The sequence below is a fragment of the Mirounga angustirostris genome, unplaced genomic scaffold (assembly GCF_029215605.1).
Source record: "Mirounga angustirostris isolate CCGP_5_RB_7025 unplaced genomic scaffold, mMirAng1.0.hap1 SCAF_16, whole genome shotgun sequence".
NCBI lineage: Eukaryota > Metazoa > Chordata > Mammalia > Carnivora > Phocidae > Mirounga > Mirounga angustirostris.
The window spans coordinates 35,502,176-35,529,201 of NW_026991724.1; the positions used below are offsets into that span (position 1 = coordinate 35,502,176).

Genomic DNA, 27,026 nt, shown 5'->3' on the forward strand with positions numbered 1-27,026 from the left:
TCATGGAAGCTCTTTATCTCTCCATTGGTTCTGAATCCAGCCTTTCTGGATAAAGTATTCTTGGCTGCATGTTGTTCTCATTTGGTACCCTGAATATATCTTGCCAACTGTTTCTCACTAGCCATGTTTCTGATGTTATTCTGATGTTCCTCCCTCCATATGTAAGGAACCTCCTCTCCCTAGCCACTCTTAGGATAGTTTCTTTGGCTGTAAGACTGCAAGCTTCACTATTACATGTCGGGGTGTTGATCTATTTTTATTGATTTTGATTTTGGGAGGGGTCCTCTCTGCCTCTTGGACATGAATGCTTGTTTCCTTCCCCAGATTAGGGAAGTCTCAGCTATGATTTGCTCAAATATACTGTCAAGCCCTCTCTCTCTCCACCCCCTCAGGGTTCCTAATAATTCTGACATTGGAAAGTTTCATGGCATCATTAATCTCTCCAAGTCTTTTTTCATGGGCTACTAGGTGCCTATCTGTTGTTTCCTCAACTTCCTTCCTATTAGTTTATCTTCTCGGTCACTTATTCTCTTCTGCCTCATTTAACCTGGCTGTTAGAGTATCCAGTTTATTTTTTTTTAAGATTTTAATTATTTATGTGTCAGAAAGAGAGACTGAGAGAGAGCATACAAGCGGGGGATGGCAAGCAGAGGGAGAAGCAGGCTTCCCACTGAGAAAGAAATCCAATGTGGGACTCGATCCCAGGACCCTGGGCTCATGACCTGAGCTGAAGGCAGATGCTTAACCGACTGACCCACACAGGCATCCCTAGAGTATCCAGTTTAGACTACATCTCATTCATAACATTGTTAAGTTCTGCCTGATTAGATCTCATTTCTACCCTTGGAGATTCTATGTTGTCACTAATGCTTTCTTCAAGCCTAGCTTTTGACTTTGTGATTGCTATCCTGAATTTTATCTCTGACATCTTGCTTATATCTATATCCATTAGTTCTGTGGCAGAGGACATTGTCTCTGGTTCTTTTATTTGTTGGGAGTTCCTCCTCCTAGTCATTCTGTTGTGGGATGGTTGAGCAAATGAACAGAGTCCCAAATATCAACCACGACCCAAACAAAATGCACCTTTGAAAAAATCTGAAGTGGTCGGAAGCTACCACAGATATGCAAACAAAGCTGAGATGATCGAAAACAATAAAAAAAGGGGTGGGGACTATAATCTCTCAGGGTGGACAAAGCAGGGTAATCTGCCTGTTCTTGATTGATTTTTGGTCTTGTGTTAAAAGACACTATATCCTAAAATAGCAATGAAATCAGAAGATATATATATGTATATATATGTGTGTGTATATATATATATATAAGACATATATACATATACATATGTCAAGATAAAATCAAATAGAGTTAAAAATGGTCAAGTATGGGCCATAAATCTATAAAATGTAGATGTGGAAAAAATAAAAGCTGAAAAGCAACTTAAAACCTAAGTTGGAAAATAAGAATCTATTTGAAATGGTAACAGGGTTAAAAAAAAAAAAAAAAAAGAAGAAGAAGAAGAAAAAGAAAAAAAAGAAACAAACAAAAAAAATGTAATATTTTAGCCTGAAGTGTGAGTCATGAGGGAACACCTGGAGCTCCCTATATTTTATTCCCCTGGTGCTGGAGTTTTACAATCCTGTGGAAAATAAGCTTGTCATTCACCTGTTCTTCTAGTCTGTCTTCTAGGGAAGGGGTCTGCTGCTCAGCTTCTCAGCCCTCTTTGCCTGGGTAGAGTTGCCTCACTCCTTGTCAGGGGGATGGGTTTAACGTGAGCTGGTCATCTGTGTTGCTTTTGTTCTCTGGCAGCTTTCCGCACCTCTTTAGAGGGTCAGAGCAAATATGGCCAAGAGGGAATCTCTGGCCTAGAGCCACAAGGTTGCAGTCCCCTTTCTTCAATAAACCCTCCAGGTCAAACGATCTCCACTTCTGTGTGCACCAAACTCCACAGAGTCGAGTTATTTGTGCCCTCTGCAACTCTCCCCGGGGAGTTCTGGGAAACCCCGAGCATCTCTGTACTTTTTGCCTTTGCAATTGCTAGCGGCTGTGGGCTTACGCATGCACCCTCTTCCATAGCTCCCAGGTTATGGCTGGGTACTGCCCCACTGTCTTTTCGGGGGCTACACTGCCATGAGAGCTGTTGCCCTGTTGTGGGCACAAGCTGTTTTGTATCTCCCCTGGGATGTTAAACAGCCTGCACCTTCTAGTCCTTTTCAGGGTTCTCAGGCAGAGAGCGTTCTCCCTACTGCCCACCTTGCAGTTGATGTTGATGGGAGCAGAGAATCCCTTCTGGGCTCGCTGACACTAACCAGTCTCCCTGCTCCACTGCTTGGGCACTCTAATGGTTCAGGCTCCCCTGTTCTTTCTGAGTCTCCTGGGATGCTGAGACCACAATGATCCACCTAGAATTCTGCCCCATTCATCCCCTATGCCCTTTTCAGAAAAGGATGTCGCTCACTGGAGCAGATTTCTAAGGGTCCTGATTTTGTGTTCTGGTGTTATATCACTTTTCTGTGGCCAGCTTATGGAGGCTCCCATCCCCCTCCATTTATCTTCCAATACTTCCCAGGAAGATTCAAGGTTCCACACATCCTACACCTTGCAAAAAGTAGTCATTTTTATGCTTGTAGAGATCCAGATAAATCTTCTTATATCTCAGGTTGAATTTGTGTGTATTCAGAATGGTTTGATAGATATCCAGCTAAATTCAAGGGACCAGATGAAACGAGGTCCCCTACTCTGCCACCATCTTGCCCTTACAAAGGCATTTCTGTATAATTATTTGAGAGCTACACTTTAGTTTTCTAAAAATTCAAAGATACTAGTTTGGACATAAGTAAAACTTCTGCCTAATTGTGAAATCAGTGAAGTGACAAAAAAATCTCAAGGTAATAGATAAATTCTATCAACTCCTCAAATATACTGCACACACACAAAAAAATCATTTATAACAGTACTACTGTTATAAAAGAAACATAATATCCAAGCAAACAACAGGTGCCACAACAGTTGTCAAAAAACACAACAGGGGGCGCCTGGGTGGCTCAGTTGGTTAAGCGACTGCCTTCGGCTCAGGTCATGATCCTGGAGTCCCAGGTTCAAGTCCTGCATTGGGCTCCCTGCTCAGCAGGGAGTCTGCTTCTCCCTCTGACCCTCCCCCCTCTCATGTGCTCTCTCTCCCTCATTCTCTCTCTCTCAAATAAATAAAATCTTTAAAAGAAAACACAACAGGTGTTCACTATACATTTGAGAATGAGTGGACAGCAGGCACTTAGTTGCATACTTCTGACAGAGGGTACAGAATCTCATGCAGGCATTAAATGCACCGTTATACAGATGTTTCAATGGGACAAAATAGTTGCAGAATATTGAAGGGTTTTTTTAAATACACTTAATAATACATTAGGACTCCTGGGTTAATTGATCTTATAGAATGACTAACCTGAAGGATAAAAGGCTGTTGGGGTAGAAAAAGGTATAAATAAAAAGCTACATTAAAAATAAATTATATAAGAAATTCAACTCACAGAATGGAGGAGTAAAGAACTCAGAAAATCTCGTCATCCATAAAAGCAGTAAGAATACTGACAAAAATCATCAAAATCAATTTTTTCAGGACTCTAGAAATTAAACAAGAGTTTGCAACAATGCAAAGAACATTTAATCAAGAAAAAAGGACTGAAATCTCAGTTGAGTGAGCTTTGGAATGTATTAAATTATCCTAATCCTACTGCATCTCCCCAATCTTGTAGCCTAGGCCACACAATCACAGCAATCATGGAAACTAGCAGACTAACACCCACCAGAAAGGACAGAACAAGTTTAGAACTCCCACAAATCACCATCTCAGTGAAATGTCACTATTTGAATTGTCTGGCAGGTTCTTAAAAACTGGCACTCACAGAGCTTATGTTTAAATGACCCGACTCAGAGCTTCCATATATGCACAGCATTTTCCCTAGGTATATAACAAAAACAATCAATGGCAACTATTGAGCACTGCAGCTGCCTGAAACAATTTTTTTTTTAAATAGAAAATGAGTATACATAGGAGGATTTGAAAATCTCCAAAATATTCCTGGAAAGACAGGAGGCAATGCACATTTGTCGGTCAATGCCTATAATGAAAAAAGACCTGAGATATAATTAATATCACACCTCTGGGTGAAATTGAGGCTCTGCAAAAGGAGAAAATGAAGACTAAAAGACATATACTATCTGTGAAAATTTTCATGCTTTGCCCTAAAACATACAGAGAGGACTTTGTGAAAGGCATATAGACTTATTGGTTCAAAGACTTTAAGTATATTCTAATCATTAACCGAACCCTTAATTAAGTGAGCAAAAATATCAGTGGCCACATATGATAAAGAATATAAAGTTCACAGAAATGTTTTGGGAAAAACAATAAACAATCAAGTAACACAAGCACAACATCAACAACTTCACACCTTAGAGGAGGGGGACTGGATTACCAGGGTTGATACATTATATTATTTAAAATGTTCAGTTTAGGGCGCCTGGGTGACTCAGTCGGTTAAGCGACTGCCTTCGGCTCAGGTCATGATCCTGGAGTCCCGGGATCGAGTCCCACATGGGGCTCCCTGCTCAGCAGGGAGTCTGCTCCTCCCTCTCATGCTCTCTGTCTCTCATTCTCTCTCTCGCAAATAAATAAAATCTTAAAAAAAAAAAATTTTAAATGTTCAGTTTAATAACAACAATACATGAACCATATAAAGAAATAAAAAATTATGGCCCTTATACCTGATTAAAAGAAATTGATAAGAAGTGTATAAACCCAGACATTGGACTTACTAGAAAAAGATTTATTTTTAATTTAATTTTATATTTTTTTAATTTAAATTCAATTAATTAGCATATAATGTATTATTGGTTTCAGAGGTAGAGTTCAGTGATTCATCAGTCTTATATAATATTCAGTGCTCATTACATCACCCAGGTATCCCATCCCCTCCTCTCCCTCCCTTCTAGCAACCCTCAGTTTATGTTTAAGTCTCTTATGGTTTGTCTCTCTCCCTGATTTCATCTTGTTTTATTTTTTCTTCTCTTCCCCTATGATCCTCTATTTTGTTTGTTAAATTCCACATATGAGTGAGATCATATGATAATTGTCTTTCTCTTATTGACTTATTTCGCTTAGCATAATACCCTCTAGTTCCATCCATGTTGTTGAAAATGGCAAGATTTCATTTTTGATGGCTGAATAGTATTCCATTGTGTGTATACATATATGTATGTATGTGTATATATATATACACATACATATATCTATGTATATATATATATATATATATATATATATATATACACACATCACATCTTCTCTATCCATTCATCATCTATAGCAGCAATGTCAACAATAGCCAAACTATGGAAAGAGCCCAGATGTCAATCGACAGATGAATGGATACAGACAAAAGCTTTAAGTCAACTATCTTAAGTATGCTCAAAGAGCTGAAGGAAAGCATGTACAAAGAATTAAAGATGATTTGGTAAGAACAGTATCTCACAAATAGAGTCAATAAAGAGACAGAAATTATTAACAGGAATCAAAATTAAAATTTGAGTTGAAAAGGACAAAAATGAAAAAAAAAGACAAAAATGAGAATAACGGTATTCAATAATTTTACTACAATCACTCCAAGTTGTTTTCTGCAATCATGGAATGAAATTATAAATCAATAACAGAGGGAAAATTGGTACATTCACAAATATGTGAAAATGAAACAATACACTACTAAATAACTAATAAACCAAAGAAGAAATCACAAGGGAAGTTAGAAAATACACCAAGATGAATGGATACAAAACAATAACATCAAAAATAAGGCGATGCAGCAGAGCAGGCTATAGAGGGAAATTTATACCTAAAAATGCCTATATTTGAAAAGCAGAACAATCTCAAATCAATAATCTAATCTTATAGAAAAATAAGAGCAAGTAAGCCCATATAAAACAAACAGAAGTAAATAATTAAAACTGGAGGAGAAATAAATAAAATAGAGAATAGAAAAACAGTAGAGAAAATCAACAAAACCAAAAGATGATTCTTTGAAAATACCAATAAAACTGATAAACTTTTGGCTATACTGATGAAGAAAAAGAGGAGAGAGGATTCAAAATACTAAAATAAAGAATGAAAGAAGGAATATATCAAAACCAACTCAAGAAAAAACAGAAAATCTGAACAGACACATAATAAGTAAAGAGACTGAAATCATAATAAAAATATCTTCCCGAAAAGAAAGCCCAGACCCATCTAGCTTCACTGGTGAATTCTATCAAATGTTTAAAAAAGAATTACTACCAACCTTTCATAAACTCTTCTAGAAAACAAAAGAGGAAACACTTCCTAACCCATTTTATGAGGCCATTATTTTACTAATACCAAACCCAGACAGAGATATCACAAGAAAAAAGCAAATACAAAACAAACCAACAACAAAGAACACACCAATATTCATTAAGAGCACAGATGTAAAAAATACTCAATAAAAATACTAGAAAATGGAATACAACAACATATAGAAAGGATTATACACCATGATCAAGTAGTTTTTATCCCAATTGTAGGTTGGTTTGAAATGAAAGAATCAATCACTGCAATATGCTGTATCAATAGAATAAAACACAAACATCACATGATCATCTCTACAGAGGCACAAATGGCATTTGAAAAAAATCCAACCTTTTCATGAAGCACCCAAGAAACTAGGAAGAGGAAAAAACTTCCTCAACCTGATAATCTACAAAAAAAATCCACAGGTAACATCATATGTAATGTTGAACAATTGAAAGGTTTCCCCTTAAAATCAGAAATAAAACAGACGTACACTCTTGTCACTTATATTCAACATTGTATTTAAGGGTCTTGCCAAAGAAATTAGGTAGGTTAAAGACTGAAAAGACATTTGTATTGGAAAGTAAGACGTAAACAATCACTATTTGCAAATGACATGGCATTCTATATAGAAAATCCTTAGGGAGTCAATATACATTCTTTTCAAGCACACATGGAACATTCTCCAGACTACACCACATATTAAATAGCCAAATAGGCCTCAACAAACACAAAAAGAATGAAATCATAGCATCCACCTTTTCTGTTCATAATGCTACTAGAAATCAACCATAAGGAAAAAATCTGGAAAGACCACAAACACATGGAAGTTAAACAACATGCTATTAAACCATGAATGGGTCAACCAGAAAGGCAAAGAATAAATAAAAAAAAATACACGGAAAAAATAAAAATGAAAACGTAACAGTCCGAAGTCTTCGGGATACAGCAAAAGCAGTTTTAAGAAGGAAGTATATAGCAATACAGGCCTACCTCAAGAAAGAAGAAAAATCTCAAATAAACAACCTAAATATACACCTAAGGGAGACCAAAAAAGAATGACAAATGAAGCCTATATCCAGCAGGAGGAAAGAAATAATAAAGATTAGAGCAGAAATAAATGATATAGAAACTAAAAGAACAGGTCAATGAAACAAGGAGCTGGTTCTTAGAAAAAAATTAATACCATTAATAAACTTCTTAGCCGGATTTATCATAAAAACTATTAAAACAAACACAAGCTTAGCAAGGTTGCAGGATAAAAGATTAATATACAAAAATCAACTGTATTTCTATATACGTGGAATAAACAGTCTGAAAATGAAATTAAGAAATTCCATTTACAATATCATACAAAAGAAAACATTCAGGAATAAATTTTAAAAAGAATGAAAGCCATATACTAAAAACCAGAAAACCTCATTGGGAGAAATTAAGGAAGACTTATGACATCTAAAGCACAAGTGACAAGAGGAAAACTAGATACACGGGACTTCATCAAAATTTTTAAAAACTTTATGCTTCAAAGGACACTATAAAGAAAATGAAAAGATAACCCACAGAACAGAAGAAATGTTGCAAATTATATTATCTGATAAGGGTCTAGTATCCAGGATATATTTTAAAAATTCTTAACAGTCAACAATTAAGCAACTCAATTAAAAATGGGTAAATGATACGAATAGATATTTCCCCACAAAGATATGCAAATGATCAATAATCATATAGAGATGCTGAACATCAGCAGTAATAAAGGAAATGCAAATTAAAACCACAATGAGATATCACTTTACACCCAACAGAGCGGCTGTAATAAAAACAAACAAACAAAAAACAAGAACAAATATGGACCCTCTTATATTCCTGAAGGGAATATAAAGTGATCCAATCGCTTTGGAAAGCAGTTTGACAATTCCTCATAAAGTTAAACATTAAGTTCACTTATATGATCTAGCAATTATATTTCTAGATATATATCTAAGAATACACAAACACTGGCACATGAATACTCATAGCAGCATTATACATAATAGTCAAAAAGTAGAAATCACCCAAATTTCTAGCAACTAATGAGTGGATAAACAAAATGTGGAATATACAAACAATGCAATATATTTTGACATTAAAATAAATGAAGTACTGGTACACACTGTAACAAGGATATATCATGAAAATAGGCTAGATGAAAAAGCCATACACAAAAATTCGGATGTTATATGATTACCTTAATATCAAATCCAAATGAACAAATTCATACAGAGAAAAAGATCAGTGGTTATCAGGGGGAAGGGATAGAGAGACATGGAGAATGACTGTTAACCTATCATTTTTCTGTTTAGGATGATGATAATGTTCTAAAAGTGATAGTTTCACAACTTCGTGAATATAGTAAAACCAAAAAATTGTTCAAACAATCAATTATGAAGCATAAAAGACATGCAAGAAAACAAGACCAAATTACGAAACTGATGAAAGAAAATAGATCATAATAACAAAACCATAAGTAATCCCTACATTGCAGTTATCAAATATGGAAGTTAATACAACAATAATAAGTTCAAAAAAGAAATTTTAAAAGTGAGAATTTCAGTAGAAGACATCAATCTAAAAAAATCAAATGTAAATTCTAGAATTAAAAAGTATGATACCTAAAATTAAAAATTCAATTAATAGGTTTTAATTACCAATTAGATATATTAGAACATATAAACAATGAATGTGAAGATAAACCAGCAAAGAAATCCTGAATCAAAGTAGAAAGAGTAAAAAGGATAGGGAGAAAGATAGAAAAAAAGAGATGAAAAGATATGGGACAAGATGAAAAGATATGGGAAAAGGTGTAACATGTATTTGCTGTTTCAAAAAAGCAAAATAGAAAAAAAATGGAGCACAAGCAATATCTTAGTATATACTAGCCGAGAATTTTCCAAATCTTATGAGACATTAAGTTTAGAAGTGAAAACTTCTACAAGTAACAAGAAGGATTATAAATACAAAGAACAGCACAAATAGCACATTTAGACATGGAAATCATTTTAAATGATTATTTTAAAAGGAAAAACATTTGAAAGCTGCCCAAGAAGAAAGTGTTTTCCTAAAAGGAACAACAGAATTGCAGTTGATTCATACAAAAAACAATGGAAGCCAGAAGATAATGACATATTTGAAGTATTCAAAGAAAAGAACTATCAACCTAAAATACACTTTATTTTTTTATTATGGTGAGTTAGCCACTGTATACTACATCACTGTTTTTGATATAGTGTTCAATGATTCATTAGTTACATATAAGACCCAGTGCTCATCATAACACATACCCTCCTTAATACCCATCAACCCATCCCCCACCCACCCCCCTTCTGAAACCCTCAGTTTGTTTCCGGGGGTCCATAGTCTCTCATGGTCTGTCTCCCTCTCTGATTTCTCCCCCTTCAGTTTCCCCTCCCTTTCCCTATGCTCCATGCAATTGCTTATGTTCCACATATGAGTGAAACCATATGATATTGTGTTGTCTCTAAATGACTTATTTTACTTAGCACAATCCCCTCCAGTTCCATCCATGTCAATGCAAATGGTGGGTATTCATCCTTTCTGATGACCCAGCAATTGCACTACTAGGTATTTACCCCAAAGATACAGATGTAGTGAAAAGAAGGGGCGCCTGCACGCCAATGTTCATAGTAGCGATGTCCACAATAGCCAAACTGTGAAAGGAGCCAAGATGCCCTTCAACAGATGAATGGATGAAGAAGATGTGGTTCATAAAATACACGTTAAAAATTAAATAAAAACAAGACATTTCAGAAAAACAATTAGTCACGGGCGCCTGGGTGGCTCAGTTGGTTAAGCGACTGCCTTCGGCTCAGGTCATGATCCTGGAGTCCCGGGATCGAGTCCCGCATCGGGCTCCCTGCTCAGCAGGGAGTCTGCTTCTCCCCCTGACCCTCCTCCCTCTCATGCTCTCTGTCTCTCATTCTCTCTGTCTCAAATAAATAAATAAAATCTTTAAAAACAAAAACAAAAACAAAAAAAAAACAATTAGTCAGGAATGGCTAATAATCCCAGACAGAACATCCCAAGAAAGAAAGATGATCATCATAATGGTACACTTGAAGATTATATGTATATGCATGGATATAGAGATCTATATTGTTGTATTCAGCAACAGTATTAATGTTTTGTGCAGCTTAAAATATATGTAGAATTGGGGCACCTGGATGGCTCAGTCGGTTAAGTGTCTGACTCTTGATTTTGGCTCAGGTCATGATCCCACGGTCATGAGACGGAGCCCTCCATTGAGATGTGTGCTGGGCGAAGAGCCTGCTTAAGATTCTCTCTCTCCCTCTCCCTCTGCCCATCCCTGCCCGCTCTCTCCCTCTTAAAAAAACAATGCTAAAAAACAAATGCAGAATTAAAGTAAATGTCAACAATAGTATGTGAAGCTAAAATGTGCAAAGGGTCTTAAATCGTCTAGAAAACAGTCAAAATGCAAATACTGAGTAGAACCTAGTAAGTTGAGAATACTATGATTTCTATAATTACCACTAAAAGAATAATAAAATGAAGCCTAATGAACTTATAGAAGGAGGGATGCTTCAGTAACAATAAATCCAAAAGAATATAAGAAAGGAGAAAAAAAATACAAATAATAGATGGACCAACAACAAATAGAAATATGAAAGACTGAAACCAAGATACATAAAAATTTACATTAAACTGTAAATGAGGGGCTCCTGGGTGGCTCAGTCATTAAGCATCTGCCTTCGGCTCAGGTCGTGATCCCAGGGTCCTGGGATCGAGCCCCACATTGGGCTCCCTGCTCAGCAGGAAGCCTGCTTCTCCTTCTCCCACTCCCCCTGCTTGTGTTCCCTCTCTCCCTGTGTCTCTCTCTGTCAAATAAATAAATAAAATCTTTAAAAAAAAAAAATTGTAAATGAACTAAGTACCCAATTAAAAGGAAAAGACTGCAGATTAGATTTTTAAAAGAGCAATAATTATATGATACAAACGATACACTATACAAATACTAATCAAAAGAAACTCCTCTAGTGGCCCCAGGGTGGCTCAGTGGTTGAGCTTCTGCCTTGGGCTCAAGTCATGATCCCAGGATCCTGGGATCGAGCCCCACATCGGGCTCCCTGCTCAGCAGGAAGCCTATTTCTCCCTATCCAACTCCACCTCCTTGTGTTCCCTCTCTCGCTGTGTCTCTCTCTGTCAAATAAATGAAATCTTTTTTTAAAAAAAGAATAAGAAAAAAGAAACTGCTCTAGTTAGGGGCACCTGGATCGCTCAGTCAGTTAAGCTTCTGCCTTCGGCTCAGGTCAGAATCTCAGGGTCCTGGGATCAAGCCCTGCATTGAGCTCCTTGCTCAGCGGGGAGCCTGCTTCTCCTTCTCCCTCTGCTTGTGCTCTCTCTGTCAAATAAACAGTGGGGAGTCTCTTTCTCCCTCTCCTCCTCCCCCCTAACCCCTACTGCTCATGTTCTCGTTCTCTCTCTCTCTAAAATGAATAAAAAAAAAAAAACTGCTCTAGTTAGAAAAGGAGATTGTAAGAAAGGAATTTTATGAGTTGAAATGAGACACTGGGAACTCAAAAAAGTTTAACAAATTTAAATCATATGCATGTAGTTTTATATACACATACATATATATACACACATACATACATGAATCAGAAAGTGACAGAATTAAATGGAGAAAAAAATTCCATCATACTTGGATACAAAATGAACATAACAGACAGAAAACTGCACAACACATAAAAGATATGAATAGCCTGATTAACTCAGTGTACTTAGTTAACATAAACAGCACTGAAGACAATAGCATTTTTCCATGATCCTGTAAAATATTAACCAATAATGATGATATGATCGGTCATAAGCAAATCTCAACCATTTTCTTAATTTTATTTTTTATTAACATATAATGTAATATTTGTTTCACGGGTATAGGTCTGTAATTCAATAGTCTTAAACAATTCACCACGCTAACCATAGAACATACCCTCCCTGATGTCCATCACCCAGCCACCCCATCCCGCCCATCCCCCAACACTCCAGCAACCCTCAGTTTGCTTCCTGAGATTAAGAGTCTGTTATGGTTTGTCTCCCTCTCTGGTTTCATCTTGTTTCATTTTCCCTGCCTTCCCGTGTGATCCTCTGTCGTGTATCTCAAATTCGTCTTATCAGTGATATTATATAATACTTTTCTTTCTCTCATTGACTTATTTTGCTTAGCATAATACACTCTAGTTCCATCCACGTCATTGCAAATGACAAGATTTCTTTTTTTTTTTTGATGGCTACATAATCTTCCATTGTATATATATACCCCATCTTCTTTATCCATTCATCTGTTGGACATCTAGGCTCCTTCCACAGTTTGGCTATTGGGGACATTGCTGCTGTAAACATTGCAGTGCACATGCCTGTTCAGATCACTATATTTGTATCTTTGGGGTAAACACCCAGTAGTGCAATTGCTGGGTCGCAGGGTAGCTCTATTTTCAACTTTTTGAGGAACCTCCATATAGTTTTCCTGAGTGGCTGCATCAGCTTGCATTCCCACCAACAGTGTAGGAGGGTTCCCCTTTCTCCGCATCCCCACCAACATCTGTCATTTCCTGACTTGTTAATTTGAGCCATTCTGACTGGTGTGAGGTGGTATCTCATTGAGGTTTTGATTTGGATTTCCCTGATGCCGAATGATGTTAAGCACTTATTCATGTGTCTGTTGGCCATTTGGATGTCTCTTTTGCAGAAATGTCTGTTCATGTCTTCTGCCCATTTCTGGATTGGATTATTTGAGTTTGAAAAGTTCTTTACAGATTTTGGATAACAGTCCTTTATCTGATATCTCATTTCCAAATATCTTCTCCCATCCTGTCAGTTGTCTTTTGGTTTTGTTGACTGTTTCCTTTACTGTGCAGAAGCTTTTTATCCTGACGAGGCCCCAGTAATTCATTTTTCCATTTGTTTCCCTTGCCTTTGGGGACGTGTCTAGCACGAAGTTGGTATGGCCTAGGTCAAAGAGGTTGCTGCCTGTGTTCTCCTCTAGGATTTTGATGGACTCCTGTCTCACATTTGGGTATTTCATCCATTTTGAGTTTATATTCATGTATGGTGTAAGAAACTGGTCCAGTTTCATTCTTCTGCATGTGGCTGTCCAATTTTCCCAACCCCATCTGTTGAAGACACTGTCTTTTTTCCATTAGACATTCTTTCCTGCTTTGTTGAAGATTAGTTAACCATAGAGTGGAGGGTCCATTTCTGGACTCTTTATCCTGTTCCATTGATCTATGTGTCTGTTTTTGTGCCAGTACCGTACTATCTTGATGATTATAACTTTGTAATAGTGCCTGAAGTCCAGAATGTAATGCCACCAGCTTTGCTTTTCAACATTCCTCTGGCTATTTGGAGTCTTTTCTGGTTCCATACAAATTTTAGGATGATTTGTTCCATTTCTTTGAAAAAAGTGGATGGTATTTTGATAGGGATTGCATTAAATGTGTAGATTGCTCTAGGTAGCATTGACCTCTTCACAATATTTCTTCTTCCAATCCATGAGCATGGAACCTTTCTCCAATACTTTGCATCTTCCTCAGTTTTCTTCATGAGTATTCCATAGTTTTCTTAGTACAGATCCTTTGCCTCTTTGATGAGATTTATTCCTAGGTATCTTATGGTTTTGGGTGCAATTGTAAATGGGGTCGACTCCTAATTTCTCTTTCTTCTGTCTTGTTGTTGCTATATAGAAATGCCAATGATTTCTGTGCATTGATTTTATATCCTGCCACTTTAATGAATTCCTGTATGAATTCTAGCTGTTTTGGGGTACAGCATTTGGATTTTTCACATAAAGTATGATATCATCTGCAAACAGTGAGCGTTTGACTTCTGTGCCAATTTGGATGCCTTTTATTTTTGTAGTCTAATTGCTAAGGCTAGGACTTCTAATACTATGTTGAATAGCAGTGGTGATAGTGGACATCCCTGCTGCGTTCCTGATGTAGGGGAAAAGCTCTCAGTTTTTGCCCTTGAGTATGATATTTGCTGTGGGTTTTCATAGATGGCTTTTATGATATTGAGGTATGTGCCCTCTAGCCATATACTCTGAAGAGTTTTGATCAAGAAAGGATGCTGTACTTTGTCAAATGCTTTTTCTGCATCTATTGAGAGGATCATATGATTCTTGTTCTTTCTTTCATTAATATATTGTATCACATTGATTGATTTGTGGATGTTGAACCAACCTTGCAGCCCAGGAATAAATCCAACTTGGTTGTGGTGAATAATCCTTTTAATGTACTGTTGGATCCTGTTGGCTAGTATTTTGGTGAGAATTTTTGCATCCATGTTCATCAGGGATATTTGTCTGTAATTCCCCTTTTTGATGGGGTCTTTGTCTGGTTTTGGGATCAAGGGAATGCTGGCCTCATAAAATGAGTTTGGAAGTTTTCCTTCCATTTCTATTTTTTGGAAGTTTCAGAAGAATAGGTATTAATTCTTCTTTAATGTGTGGTAGAATTCCCCTGGGAAGCCATCTGGCCCTCGGCTCTTGTTTGTTGGGAGACTTTTGATTACTGCTTCAATTTCCTTGTTATGGGTCTGGTCATGTTTCCTATTTCTTCTTGGTTCAGTTCTGGTGGCTTATAAATCTCTAGGAATGCACCCATTTCTTCCAGATTATCTAATTTGCTGGCATATAGTTGCTCATAATGCATTATTATAATTGTTTGTATTTCCTTGGTGTTGGTTGTGATCTCTCCTCTTTCATTCATGATTTTGTTGATTTGGGTCATTTCTCTTTTCTTTTTGATAAGTCTGGCCAGGGGTTTATCAATCTTGTTAATTCTTTCAAAGAACCGGCTCCTAGTTTCATTGATCTGTTCTACCGTTCTTTTAGTTTCTATTTCATTGATTTCTGCTCTGATCTTTATGATTTCTCTTCTCCTGCTGGGTTTAGGCTTTATTCGCGATTCTTTCTCCAGCTCCTTTAGGTGTAGGGTTAGGTTGTGTATTTGAGACCTTTCTTGTTTCTTGAGAAAGGCTTGTATTGCTATATAGTTTCCTCCTATGACTGCCTTTGCTGCATCCCAAAGATTTTAAACACTTGTGTTTTCATTTTCATTTGTTTCTATGAATTTTTTTAATTCTTCTTTAATTTCCTGGCTGACCCATTCATTCTTTAGTAGGATGCTCTTTAGTCTCCGTGTATTTGAGTTCTTTCCAACTTTCGTCTTGGGATTGCATTCTAGTTTCAAAGCCCTGTGGTCCGAAAATATGTAGGGAATGATCCCAATCTTTTGGTACCAGTAGAGACCTGATTTGTGACCCAAGAAGTGATCTATTCTGCAGTCATGGGCACTAGAAAAGAATGTGTATTCTGTTGCTTTGAAATGAAATGTTCTGAATGTATCTGTGAAATCCATCTGGTCCAATGTGTCATTTAAAGCCTTTATTTCCTTGTTGGTCTTTTGCTTGGATGAGCTGTCCATTTAGTGCGGCAGGTGTTAAAGTTCCCTAATATTTTTCTAGTATTGTCGATGAGTTTCTTTGATTTTGTTATTAATTGCCTTATATAATTGGCTGCTCCCACGTTAGGGCCATAGGTATTTAAAATTCTTAGATCTTCTTGTTGAATAGACCCTTTAAGTAGGATATAGTGTCCTTCCTCATCTCTTATTAGAGTCTTTGGTTTAAAATCTAATTTGTCTTATATATGGATTGCCACCCCAGCTTTCTTTTGGTGTCCATTAGCATGGTACATGGTTGTCCACCCCCTTACTTTCAATCTGGAGGTGTGTTTGGATCTAAAATGAGTCTCTTGCAGACAGCATATCGATGGGTCCTGTTTCTTTATCCAATCTGATAGCCTGTGTCTTTTGATTGGGGCATTTAGTCCATTTACATTCAGAGTAACTACTAAAAGATATGAATTTGGTGCCATTATATTGCCTGTAAGGTGACTGTTACTGTATATTGTCTCTGTTCCTTTCTGGTCTATGTTACTTTTAGGCTCTCTCTTTGCTTAGAGGACCCCTTTCAAGATTTCTTGTAGGGCTAGTTTGGTGTTCACAAATTCTTTTAGTTTTTGTTTGTCCTGGAGGCTTTTTATCTCTCCTTCTATTTTCAATGACAGCATAGCTGGATAAAGTATTCTTGGCTGCCTGTTTTTCTCATTTAGTGCTCTGAATGTATCATGCCACTCCTTTCTGGCCTACCAGGTCTCTGTGGAGAAGTCTGCTGCCAACTTAATGTTTCTACTATTGTAGATTACAGACCTCTTCTCCAGAGGAGCTTTCAAGATTTTCTCTTTGTCTCGGAGTCTTATAAGTTTTACTATTAGATGTCGGGGTGTTGACCTATTTTTATTGATTTTGAAGGGAGTTCTCTGTGCCTCCTGGATTTTGATGCCTGTTTCCTTCCCCAAATTAGGGAAGTTTTCTGCTATAATTTGCTCCAATATTCCTTCTGCCCTTCACTGTCTTTCTTCTTCTGGGATCCCAATTATTCTAATATTGTTTCATCTTATGGTATCACTTATCTCTCAAATTCTACCCTCCTGATACAGTAGTTGTTTATCTTTTCCTCAGCTTCTTTATTTTCCATCATTTGGTCTTCTATATCACTGATTCTCTCTTCTGCCTCATTTATTCTAGCAGTTAGAGCCTCCATTTTTTATTGCACCTCATTAATAGCCTTTTTGATTTCCACTTGGCTAGATTTTAGTTCTTTTATTTCTCCAGAGAGGGATTCTCTAGTATCTTCCATGCTTATTTCAAACCCAGGCAGTATATTTATAATTTTCATTCTGAACTCTAGTTCAACATCTTAGTAATGTCCATATTGATTAAGTCCCTGGCAGTTGGTACTGCCTCTTGTTCTTTTCTTTGAGGTGAGTTTTTACAGTTTGTCATTTTGTCTAGAGAGCAACAGATGAATGAGAGAACAAAATGCTAAAAGGGTTACAACAAGCCCAGAAAAATATACACTAACCAAATCAGAAGAGACCTTCCAGAAAATGGTCACTTTTTTGTTCATAGAATTGCTCCTATACTTTTCATTGATTTCCTCTTGAGTTAGTAGGTGCTCAGAATGGTTTAATAACTATCTACCTGAATTCCTGGGACCAGAAGAAATTTAGGTCTCCTACTGCCCCGCCATCTCACTACTCACCAAATTTCACAGATTTTAAAGGACTAAAACTGTGTAGGATATGTTCTCTGACCACTGCAGATTCAAACTAAAAGTCATATTATAAAGATAGAAAATCCCCAAAAATTTAAAAATTAAGAAACACATTTTTAAACAACTCACTGGTAAAAGAAAATATCATAATGGTGATTGCAAAATAATTTTACTGAATGATAATAAAATTATAACATAAACTTTTAGAATAAGCTAAGCAGGGAATATTTAAAGCCCTAAATGAATACATTAGGCAGAAGAAAACCCAAAAAATCAATGATCTAATCTTCCATATAAAGAAAAACCCTAAAAAAGGGTAAGTTAAACATAAAGAAAGTAGAAGAAGGGAAATAAAGGTATCAGTAAAAATGAACGGAACAAAAAGCAGTAGAGATGGATAAAGAAGATGTGGTATATATATATACAATGGAATATTATGCAGCCATCAAAAGGAATGAGATCTTGCCATTTGCGATGACGTGGATGGAACTGGAAGGTATTATCCTGAGCGAAATAAGTCAAACAGAGAAAGACATGTATCATATGACCTCACTGATATGAGGAATTCTTAATCTCAGGAAACAAACTAAGGGTTGTTGGAGAGGGGGGTGGGGTGGGAGGGATGGGGTGACTGGGTGATAGACACTGTAGAGGGTATGTGCTCTGATAAGCGTTGTGAATTGTGCAAGACTGCTGAATCTCAGATCTGTATCTCTGAAACAAATAATGCAATATATGTTAATAAAAAAAAAAGAAGAAGAAGAATGTACTAGGCGGGGAAGAATGAAAGGGGGGAAATCGGAGGGGTAGACGAACCATGAGACGATGGACTCTGAAAAACAAACTGAGGGTTCTAGAGGGGAGGGGGGTGGGAGGATGGGTTAGCCTGCTGATGGGTATTGAGGAGGGCACATTCTGCATGGAGCACTGGGTGTTATGCACAAACAATGAATCATGGAACACTAGATCTAAAACTAATGATGTAATGTATGGGGATTAACATAACAATAAAAAAATTTTTTTAAAAAGCAGTAGAGAAACTCAAAAACGCTGAAAACAATTTTTTTAAAAGTCTAATAAAACTGAAAAACTATAAGCAAGACCAATCAGAAAAGAGAGCTGTCACAAATTATCAAATTGAGGAATTGAAAATACTACATCATTAGAGAACCAACAGTTGTTAAAATGATGAAAGGATATTATGAAAAAACTTATGCCAATATATTTGAGGATTTAGATTGAAAGAAAATTTTCTTATAAAATACAATTCACTGCAACTAAAAAAACCCCACAATAATGGGTCAGTAGTAAGTGGGAGTTGAGATTAGTAAAATGAGTACTTTATTATACTTGGATCTTTTTATTCCTTCAAATGGCATATGAATTAAGAACTGTGATTTAATATTTAAGTTTTCTTAAATTATATGCTTAATAAAGGTCAAAGAAACAAAGTAAGAAAAAGTTATACTTGATGATTTTAATAATAGGCTTTTAAAATTTTATTTAATTTAAATTCAATTAATTAACATAGTATATTATTAGTTCCAGAGGTACAGTTCAGGGATTCATCAGCTGTACGTAATATCCAGTGTTCATCACATCAGGTGCCCTCCTTAATGCCCATCACTCAGTTACCACATCCCCCCACGCCCCTTCCCTCCAGCAATCCTGTTTGTTACCTAGAGTTAAGAGTCTCTTTTGGTTTCTCTCCCTATCTGATTATGTCTTGTTTCATTTTTCCCTCCCTTTCTCTATGCTCCTCTGTTTTGTTTCTTAAATTCCACATATGAGTGAAATCATATAACTCTCTTTCTCTGATTGACTTATGTGTAATTAAGTAAACTGTCATCACTAAAATTTGGTTAACAACACCTATGAAGATCATAAGATGCCAAGACACCTCAGAAAAAGAGTACCAAAGAAGAAATAAAAGCACCTGGTGAACTATGCTGCATCATAGCAAACATGACATAGTTATATTTTCTCATTTGACATTCACAACTAAAGAATATTGTAGTACTCACAAATCTCTAATATTTCTCACACATAAGGGGCTATTAGGTTCAATTTTCACATATAATTTTCCCACTTGGGTTGGAATAAACAAAAAAAAATTATAATATATACTCTGATTTGTTAGGAACTATTATGCTTGCTCATTCGTCTAATACCAAGAGTACTAAATATTCTAACATCTGAAATAGTTTTTTTATCATTTATACATAAGCTATAAATTCTTGTAATTAAGATGAATAATACATGATGAAATATTCTTTCTAAATACGCACGACGAAGGAATAATTTATTAAGCCACAGTTGTGGTTTACTGTGCCTAAACTGTTAATGCAAACAATATTTTTGCCAAAACAGATGTTGGGCTGAACACCTGATTTCCTGAGAGTTAGAAATTTGGTACCTGTTAGGAAGAGGGTATCTACGTGACCAGACCCCAATAAATACCTTAGGCAATAACTCCCTAACGAGCTTGCATGGTAGAGATAAAGTTTCACACATGTTGTCACAATTGGAGGAATTAAGCATGTTCTGTATGACTACATCAGGAAAGGACTATTGGCGGCTTGCACCTGGTTTTTTCTAGGCTTTGCTTCAGGTGGCTTTTACTTTGGCTGAGTTTGCTTTCTATTCTTTCACTGCAATAAATCTTATCCACAACATGCCAGATCCTGTGAGTTCTCCCAGAGAATCATCAAACCTAGGGGTGGCCTTTGGGACCCCTAAAACAGGACTACTCACTTATTTTTAAGTCACATTGAAGTAAAATTTCACAAGAGGGCTAAGAATCTACAATCCAATTCAACTGACTTGGTTCAAAGAAGCCATGCATTGACTCTTTCTAAGCAACATCTCAGATTATTATAATCCTTCGAGACATAAAAGCATTCCCAAATCCTTAAAACTGTAATTTTTATTACTTGTTTTTTGGCATGAATTTTAAGAGTTAGAAACACAAGGCCAACTTCAATCATGTAAAGTCATATGATGTAAATTAAAAAGAATGGTTTTTGGAATTTTTTCTCATTTAAAGTTACAAGCCCATGTGTCTATCTCGCCCCTTCTGCCTTTTGAACCTTTAATCTCCTTGGCTCCTTTTCATATTCAGCTGACATTCCTGCTTTCCATTTCATCATGGTAATAGTAGCAATCAAAAGAGAACTTCCACATCTACCAATCTCTATATTTACCACCATTCCAAGTATTGTCCCCAATTAATGCTTATTTATACTTAAATTTTAAGATTGTAAGAGTATCTGAGGTTAGTTTTTTCTAAAATGATATGACACTATGACTTATGACCCATCATTAAATAACACCAAAATTATTCTTGTAACAGCACAACACTAGAGAAGGAACATTAGAAACCATACAGGTAGTTTCTCTACCTCAATGTATAAAGACGTGCAATTAACAGATTTTAATACCTTAATTAAAAATAAAAACAAAACAAAAATGTAGGAAGGGAAGACAAAATTTCAACTTTGTATATCTTCACTTTCAAAGTACTCTTTAAAACTTACAATTTTGGGATTAGCAAAGTCTAAAAAATCTCTTCTTTATTAAAGAATTACATCTTTTCAGAGAAAAGATGGCAGAGGAGTAGGGGACCATATTCCAACTGGTCCCTGGAATTGAGCTGGATATCTACCAGACCACTCTGAGCACCCAAAAAATCAGCCTGAGATGTAAGAAAATAGATCTGGATCTCTACAAACAGAATATCGCGGGCGGTTCATTTCGAGGTACGAAGCAGGGAACCATGATTCTGCGGGCAGAAATCAGAGGATAAATGGCAGCGGGAGGGAGCCTGGCCATTGGGATCCTACACCGCCAGTGAGCGACAGCCTCGTGCACTGGGGACAGGGCACAGACTCGCAGACCGGTAGCGGCGGGGAAAGGATTTTAAGGTAGCCCCTGGGATGGAAACCGGAGCGGCGGGGTCGCACATGCAAACTGAGAACATGCAACCAAAAATACTTTATCCGACAAGGCTGTCATTCAGAATGGATGGAGAGATGCAGAGCTTCCAAGACCGGCAGAAACTGAAAGAATATGTGCCCACTAAGCCGGCCCTACAGGAAATATTAAGGGGGGTTCTATAAAAGGAGAAAGACACCAAGAGTGATATACAACAGACATTTACAATCTATAGAAACAAGGACTTCACAGGCAAAATGATGACAATAAATTCGTATCTTTCAATAATCACTCTCAACGTAAATGGCCTAAATGCTCCCATAAATTGGCACAGGGTTGCAGACTGGATAAAAAGACAGGACCCATCCATATGCTGTATACAAGAGACTCATTCTGAACCTAAAGATACATCCAGACTGAAAGTGAAGGGATGGAGATCCAACTTCCATGCCAGCGGACCTCAAAAGAAAGCTGGGGTAGCAATTCTTATATCAGACAAATTAGATTTTAAACTAAAGTCTGTAATTAGAGACACAGAAGGACACTATATCATTCTTAATGGGTCTATCCAACAAGAAGATCTAACAATTGTAAATATCTATGCCCCCAACATAGGAGCAGCCATCTACATAAGCCAACTGTTAACCAAAATAAAGAGTCATATTGATAATAATGCGTTAATTGTAGGAGACCTCAATACTCCACTCTCAGCAACGGACAGATCATCTAAGCAGAAAATCAACAAAGAAACAAGAGCTCTGAATGACACACTGGACCAGATGGACCTCATAGATATACACAGAACATTCCACCCTAAAACAACAGAATACTCATTCTTCTCGAGCATACATGGAACTTTCTCCAGAATAGACCACATACTGGGTCACAAATCAGGTCTCAACAGATACCAAAAGACAGAGATTATTCCCTGCATAGTCTCAGAACACAATGCTTTAAAACTGGAACTCAATCACAAGAAAAAAATTGGCAGAAATTCAAACACTTGGAAGCTAAAGACCACTCCGCTCAAGAATGTTTGGGTCAACGAGGAAATCAAAGAACTTAAACAATTCATGGAAATCAATGAGAATGAAAACACATCAGTCCAAAACCTATGGGACACGGCAAAGGCAGTCCTAAGTGGGAAACACATAGCCATCCAAGCCTCCCTCAAAAAAATAGAAAAGTCCTGAATTCACCAACTAACTCTACACCTTAAAGAACTAGAGAAAAAGCAAGAAACAATGCCTAAGCCACGCATTAGAAGAGAAATAATTAAGATTAGAGCAGAGATCAATGAATTAGAAACCAGAAACACAGTAGATCAGATCAATGAAACTAGAAGTTGGTTCTTTGAAAGAATTAATAAGATTGATAAACCACTGTCCAGACTTATCCAAAAGAAAAGAGAAAGGACCCAAATTAATAAAATTATGAATGAACAGGGAGAGATCACGACTAACACCAAGGAAATAGAAACAATTATTAGAAATTATTACCAACAACTATATGCCAACAAACTGAGCAATCTGGATAAAATGGAGGCCTTCCTGGAAACCTATAAGCTGCCAAGACTGAAACAGGAAGAAATTCACAACCTGAATAGGCCAATAACCAGTAACGAGATTGAAGCAGTGATAAAAACCTCCCAAAAAACAAGAGTCCAGGACCTGATGGATTCCCTGGGGAATTCTACCAAACATTCAAAGAAGAAATAATACCTATTCTACTGAAGCTGTTTCAAAAAATAGAAACAGAAGGAAAACTTCCAAACTCATTCTATGAGGCCAGCATGACCTTAATCCCCAAACCATGCAAAGACCCCATCAAAAAGGAGAATTTCAGGCTGATATTCCTGATGAATATGGATTCCAAAATCCTCAACAAAATCCTAAGTAAGAGGATCCAACAATACACTGAAAGGATCATCCACCACAACCAAGTGGGATTTATCCCCGGGATGCAAGGGTGGTTCAACATTCGCAAATCAATCAATGTGATTGAACACATTAATAAGAGGAGGGAGAAGAACCATATGGTCCTCTCAATTGATGCAGAAAAAGTATTTGACAAAATACAACATCCTTTCCTGATTAAAACTTCAGAGTATAGGGATAGAGGGAACATTCCTCAAGTTCATAAAATCCATCTATGAAAAACCCACAGCAAACATCATTCTCAATGGGGAAAAGCTGAGAGTCTTTCCCTTAAGATCGGGAACACATCATGGATGCCCACTCTCACCACTATTGTTCAACATAGTACTAGAAGTCCTAGCAACAGCAATCAGATAACAAAAAGAAATAAAGGGTATTCAAATTGGCAAAGAAGAAGTCAAACTCTCTTTTCGCAAATGACATGATACTTTAGGTGGAAAATCCAAAAGACTCCACCCCCAAATGACTGGAACTCATACAGCAATTCAGTAATGTGGCAGGATACAAAATCAATGCACAGAAATCAGTTGCTTTCATATACACTAACAACGCAACTGTAGAAAGAGAAATTAGAGAAATGATTCCATTTACAGTAGCACCAAAAACCATAAGATACCTCAGAATAAACCTAACGAAAGAGGTAAAGGATCTATACTCTAGGAACTACAGAACACTCATGAAAGAAATGGAAGAAGACACAAAAAGATGGAAAAATATTCCATGCTCATGGATTGGAAGAATAAACATTGTTAAAATGTCTATGCTACCCAGAGCAAGCTATACCTTCAATGCCATCCTGATCAAAATTCCAATGACATTTTTCAAAGTGCTGGAACAAGCAATCCTAAAATTTGTATGGAATCAGAAAAGACCCCGAATCACCAAGGAAATGATGAAAGAGAAAAACAAAACTGGGGGCATCAGGTTGCCCAATTTCAAGCTATATTACACAGCTGTGATCATCCAGACAGCATGGTACTGGCACAAAAACAGACATATAGACCAATGGAACAGAATAGAGAACCCAGATATGGACCCTCAACTCTACGGTCAAATAATCTTCGACAAAGCAGGAAAAAACATGCAATGGAAAAAAGACAGTCTCTTCAATAAATGGTGCTGGGAAAATTGGACAGCCACATGCACAAGAATGAAACTCGACCATTCTCTAACACCATTCACAAAGATAAACTCAAAGTGGATGAAAGTCCCCAATGTGAGACAGGAATCCATCAAAATCCTAGAGGAGAACATAGGCAGTAACCTCTTTGACATCGGCCACAGCCACTTCTTTCAAGATACATCTCCAAAAGCTAGTGAAACAAAAGCAAAAATGAACTTTTGGGATTTCATCAAGATAAAAAGCTTCTGCACAGCAAAAGAAACAGTCAACAAAACAAAGAGGCAACCCACAGAATGGGAGAAGATATTTGCAAATAACACTACAGATAAAGGGCTGGTATCCAAGATCTATAAAGAACTTCTCAAACTCAACACCCAAAAAACAAATAATCCAGTCAAAAAATGGGCAGAAGATATGAAAAGACACTTCTCTGAAGATGACATACAAATGGATAACAGACACATGAAAAAATGTTCATCATCATTAGCCATCACGGAAATTCAAATCAAATCCACACTGAGATACCACCTTACACCAGTTAGAATGGCAAAAATGGACAGGGAATGAACAAACGTTGGAGAGGTTGTGGAGAAAGGGGAACCCTCTTACACTGTTGGTGGGAATGCAAGTTGCTTCAGCCACTTTGGAAAACAGTGTGGAGGTGCCTCAAAAATTTTAAAATAGAGCTACCCTATGACCCAGCAACTGCACTACTAGGTATTTACCCCAAAGACACAGATGTAGTGAAAAGAAGGGCCATATGCACCCCAATGTTCATAGCAGCAAGGTCCGCAATAGCCAAACTGTGGAAAGAGCCGTGATGTCCTTCAACAGATGAATGGATAAATAAGATGTGGTCCATATATACAATGGAATATTACTCAGCCATCAGAAAGGATGAATACCCAAGTTTTACATCAACATGGATGGGACTGGAGGAGATTATGCTAAGTGAAATAAGTCAAGCAGAGAAAGTCAATTATCATATGGTTTCACTTATTTGTGGAACATAAGGAATAGCATGAAGGACACTAGGAGAAGGAAGGGAAAATGAGGGAGGGGGGAATTGGAGGGAGAAATGAACCATGAGAGACTATGGATTCTGAGAAACAAACAGGGTTTTAGAGAGGAGGTGGGAGGGGGAATTGGTTAGCCCGGTGATGGGTATTAAAGAGGGCATGTACTGCATGGAGCAATGGGTTGTATACAAAAACAATGGAACGTGGATCACCACATCAAGGACTGATGATGTATTGTATGGTGACTAGTGTAACATAATAAAATTAAAAAAAAAAAAAAAAGACCATTGTCTAAGTGAGAGAGGGAAAAAAAAAATGTAAGAAGCAGTGAGATAAGGGTGTATAGACCTGCTCCAGTCATTGTGGGAAAGTTATCTTCTTTAGTTGTCATATGCTTCATTCCTGGAAATCCTCACTTTTGGGTCACCGGTTGGTGTGTAGGTCCAATAAAGTCTTGGTGTTTTCTTTAGATGTGATACATGCATCCAAGAGCCCATGGATGGAATCTGGTAGCACAAAATTGGTTAACTGTATCTGATAGAGGTCTTTCTAATGGTGTTGAAAAGAGTTTTTCTTGAGGTATTTTTTTCTATTAGATGAAGTCCCAGGTTGCAAATTGTGATGTATAAGGTTTTTTTTTCTTTTTTAATTTTATTTTATTTGTTGGTCACCCTGCAGTACATCATTGGTTTTTGATGTGGTGTTCCATGATTCATTGTTTGCATATAGCTTTTTTATCTCACAACAGCATGCTGTGAAATTTGTTCTACCAAAGCATGGTTATTTTTAATAAAAGTAATTAGGCCTTTACAATATTAAAGTGTATCTAATATTAACAAAAAAAGAAAAAGAAAAAGAATTACGTCTTTTCATATGATTTTACATATATATTAAAATTTATTAAGATTTATTAAAAAATAAACCAAAGTGTGACAATATAATATGTATATTACACGTGTGTGTTGTGTGTGTGAGCTCTGTATGCTTTAATCCTAAAAAGATAAGGATTTGGGTAATTTAAAAATTTAACAGTACAGAGAGAAAGAAATGAGTGGTATTCCCACTTACTTCCCAGGTCTTTGGTTTGCCCTGAGATGTGATGTGGTTGGGAATAAAGAAAAGAGACAGGACTATGATCTTGCCATTCAGGGTGTAAGGTATAATTAAAAAACGAAATTGTCCCAAGTCATATCAGCTGTCAAAGGATTCATTTCTCTGAAATACCTAGATAAAAGGAATTTCACTCCCTGAAAGATTCTATGCAGGCCCAATTACTGCTTCTCCATATAATTCCTGACACAGTATATAAAAAAAAATCAAAGAAAAAGATAGTGAGCCCCAATAATACATTTTATTATTCTAGGATTTTAGGTGTACATTTAAAGGCCTATTGATATTAGCTACATAAAAATTTTATATCTACCAAATAAAAACTGTAAAGGTTAGAAAAAAAATCAACAAGAAAA

At 36.7% G+C, this 27,026-nt stretch overlaps 1 protein-coding gene across 6 annotated transcripts in view; it reads right to left on the reverse strand.

Moving 5' to 3' along the window:
* PHKB (phosphorylase kinase regulatory subunit beta) overlaps positions 1-27,026 on the reverse strand; it is a 318,702-nt gene that overhangs the window by 196,627 nt on the left and 95,049 nt on the right. The window lies entirely within an intron of this gene.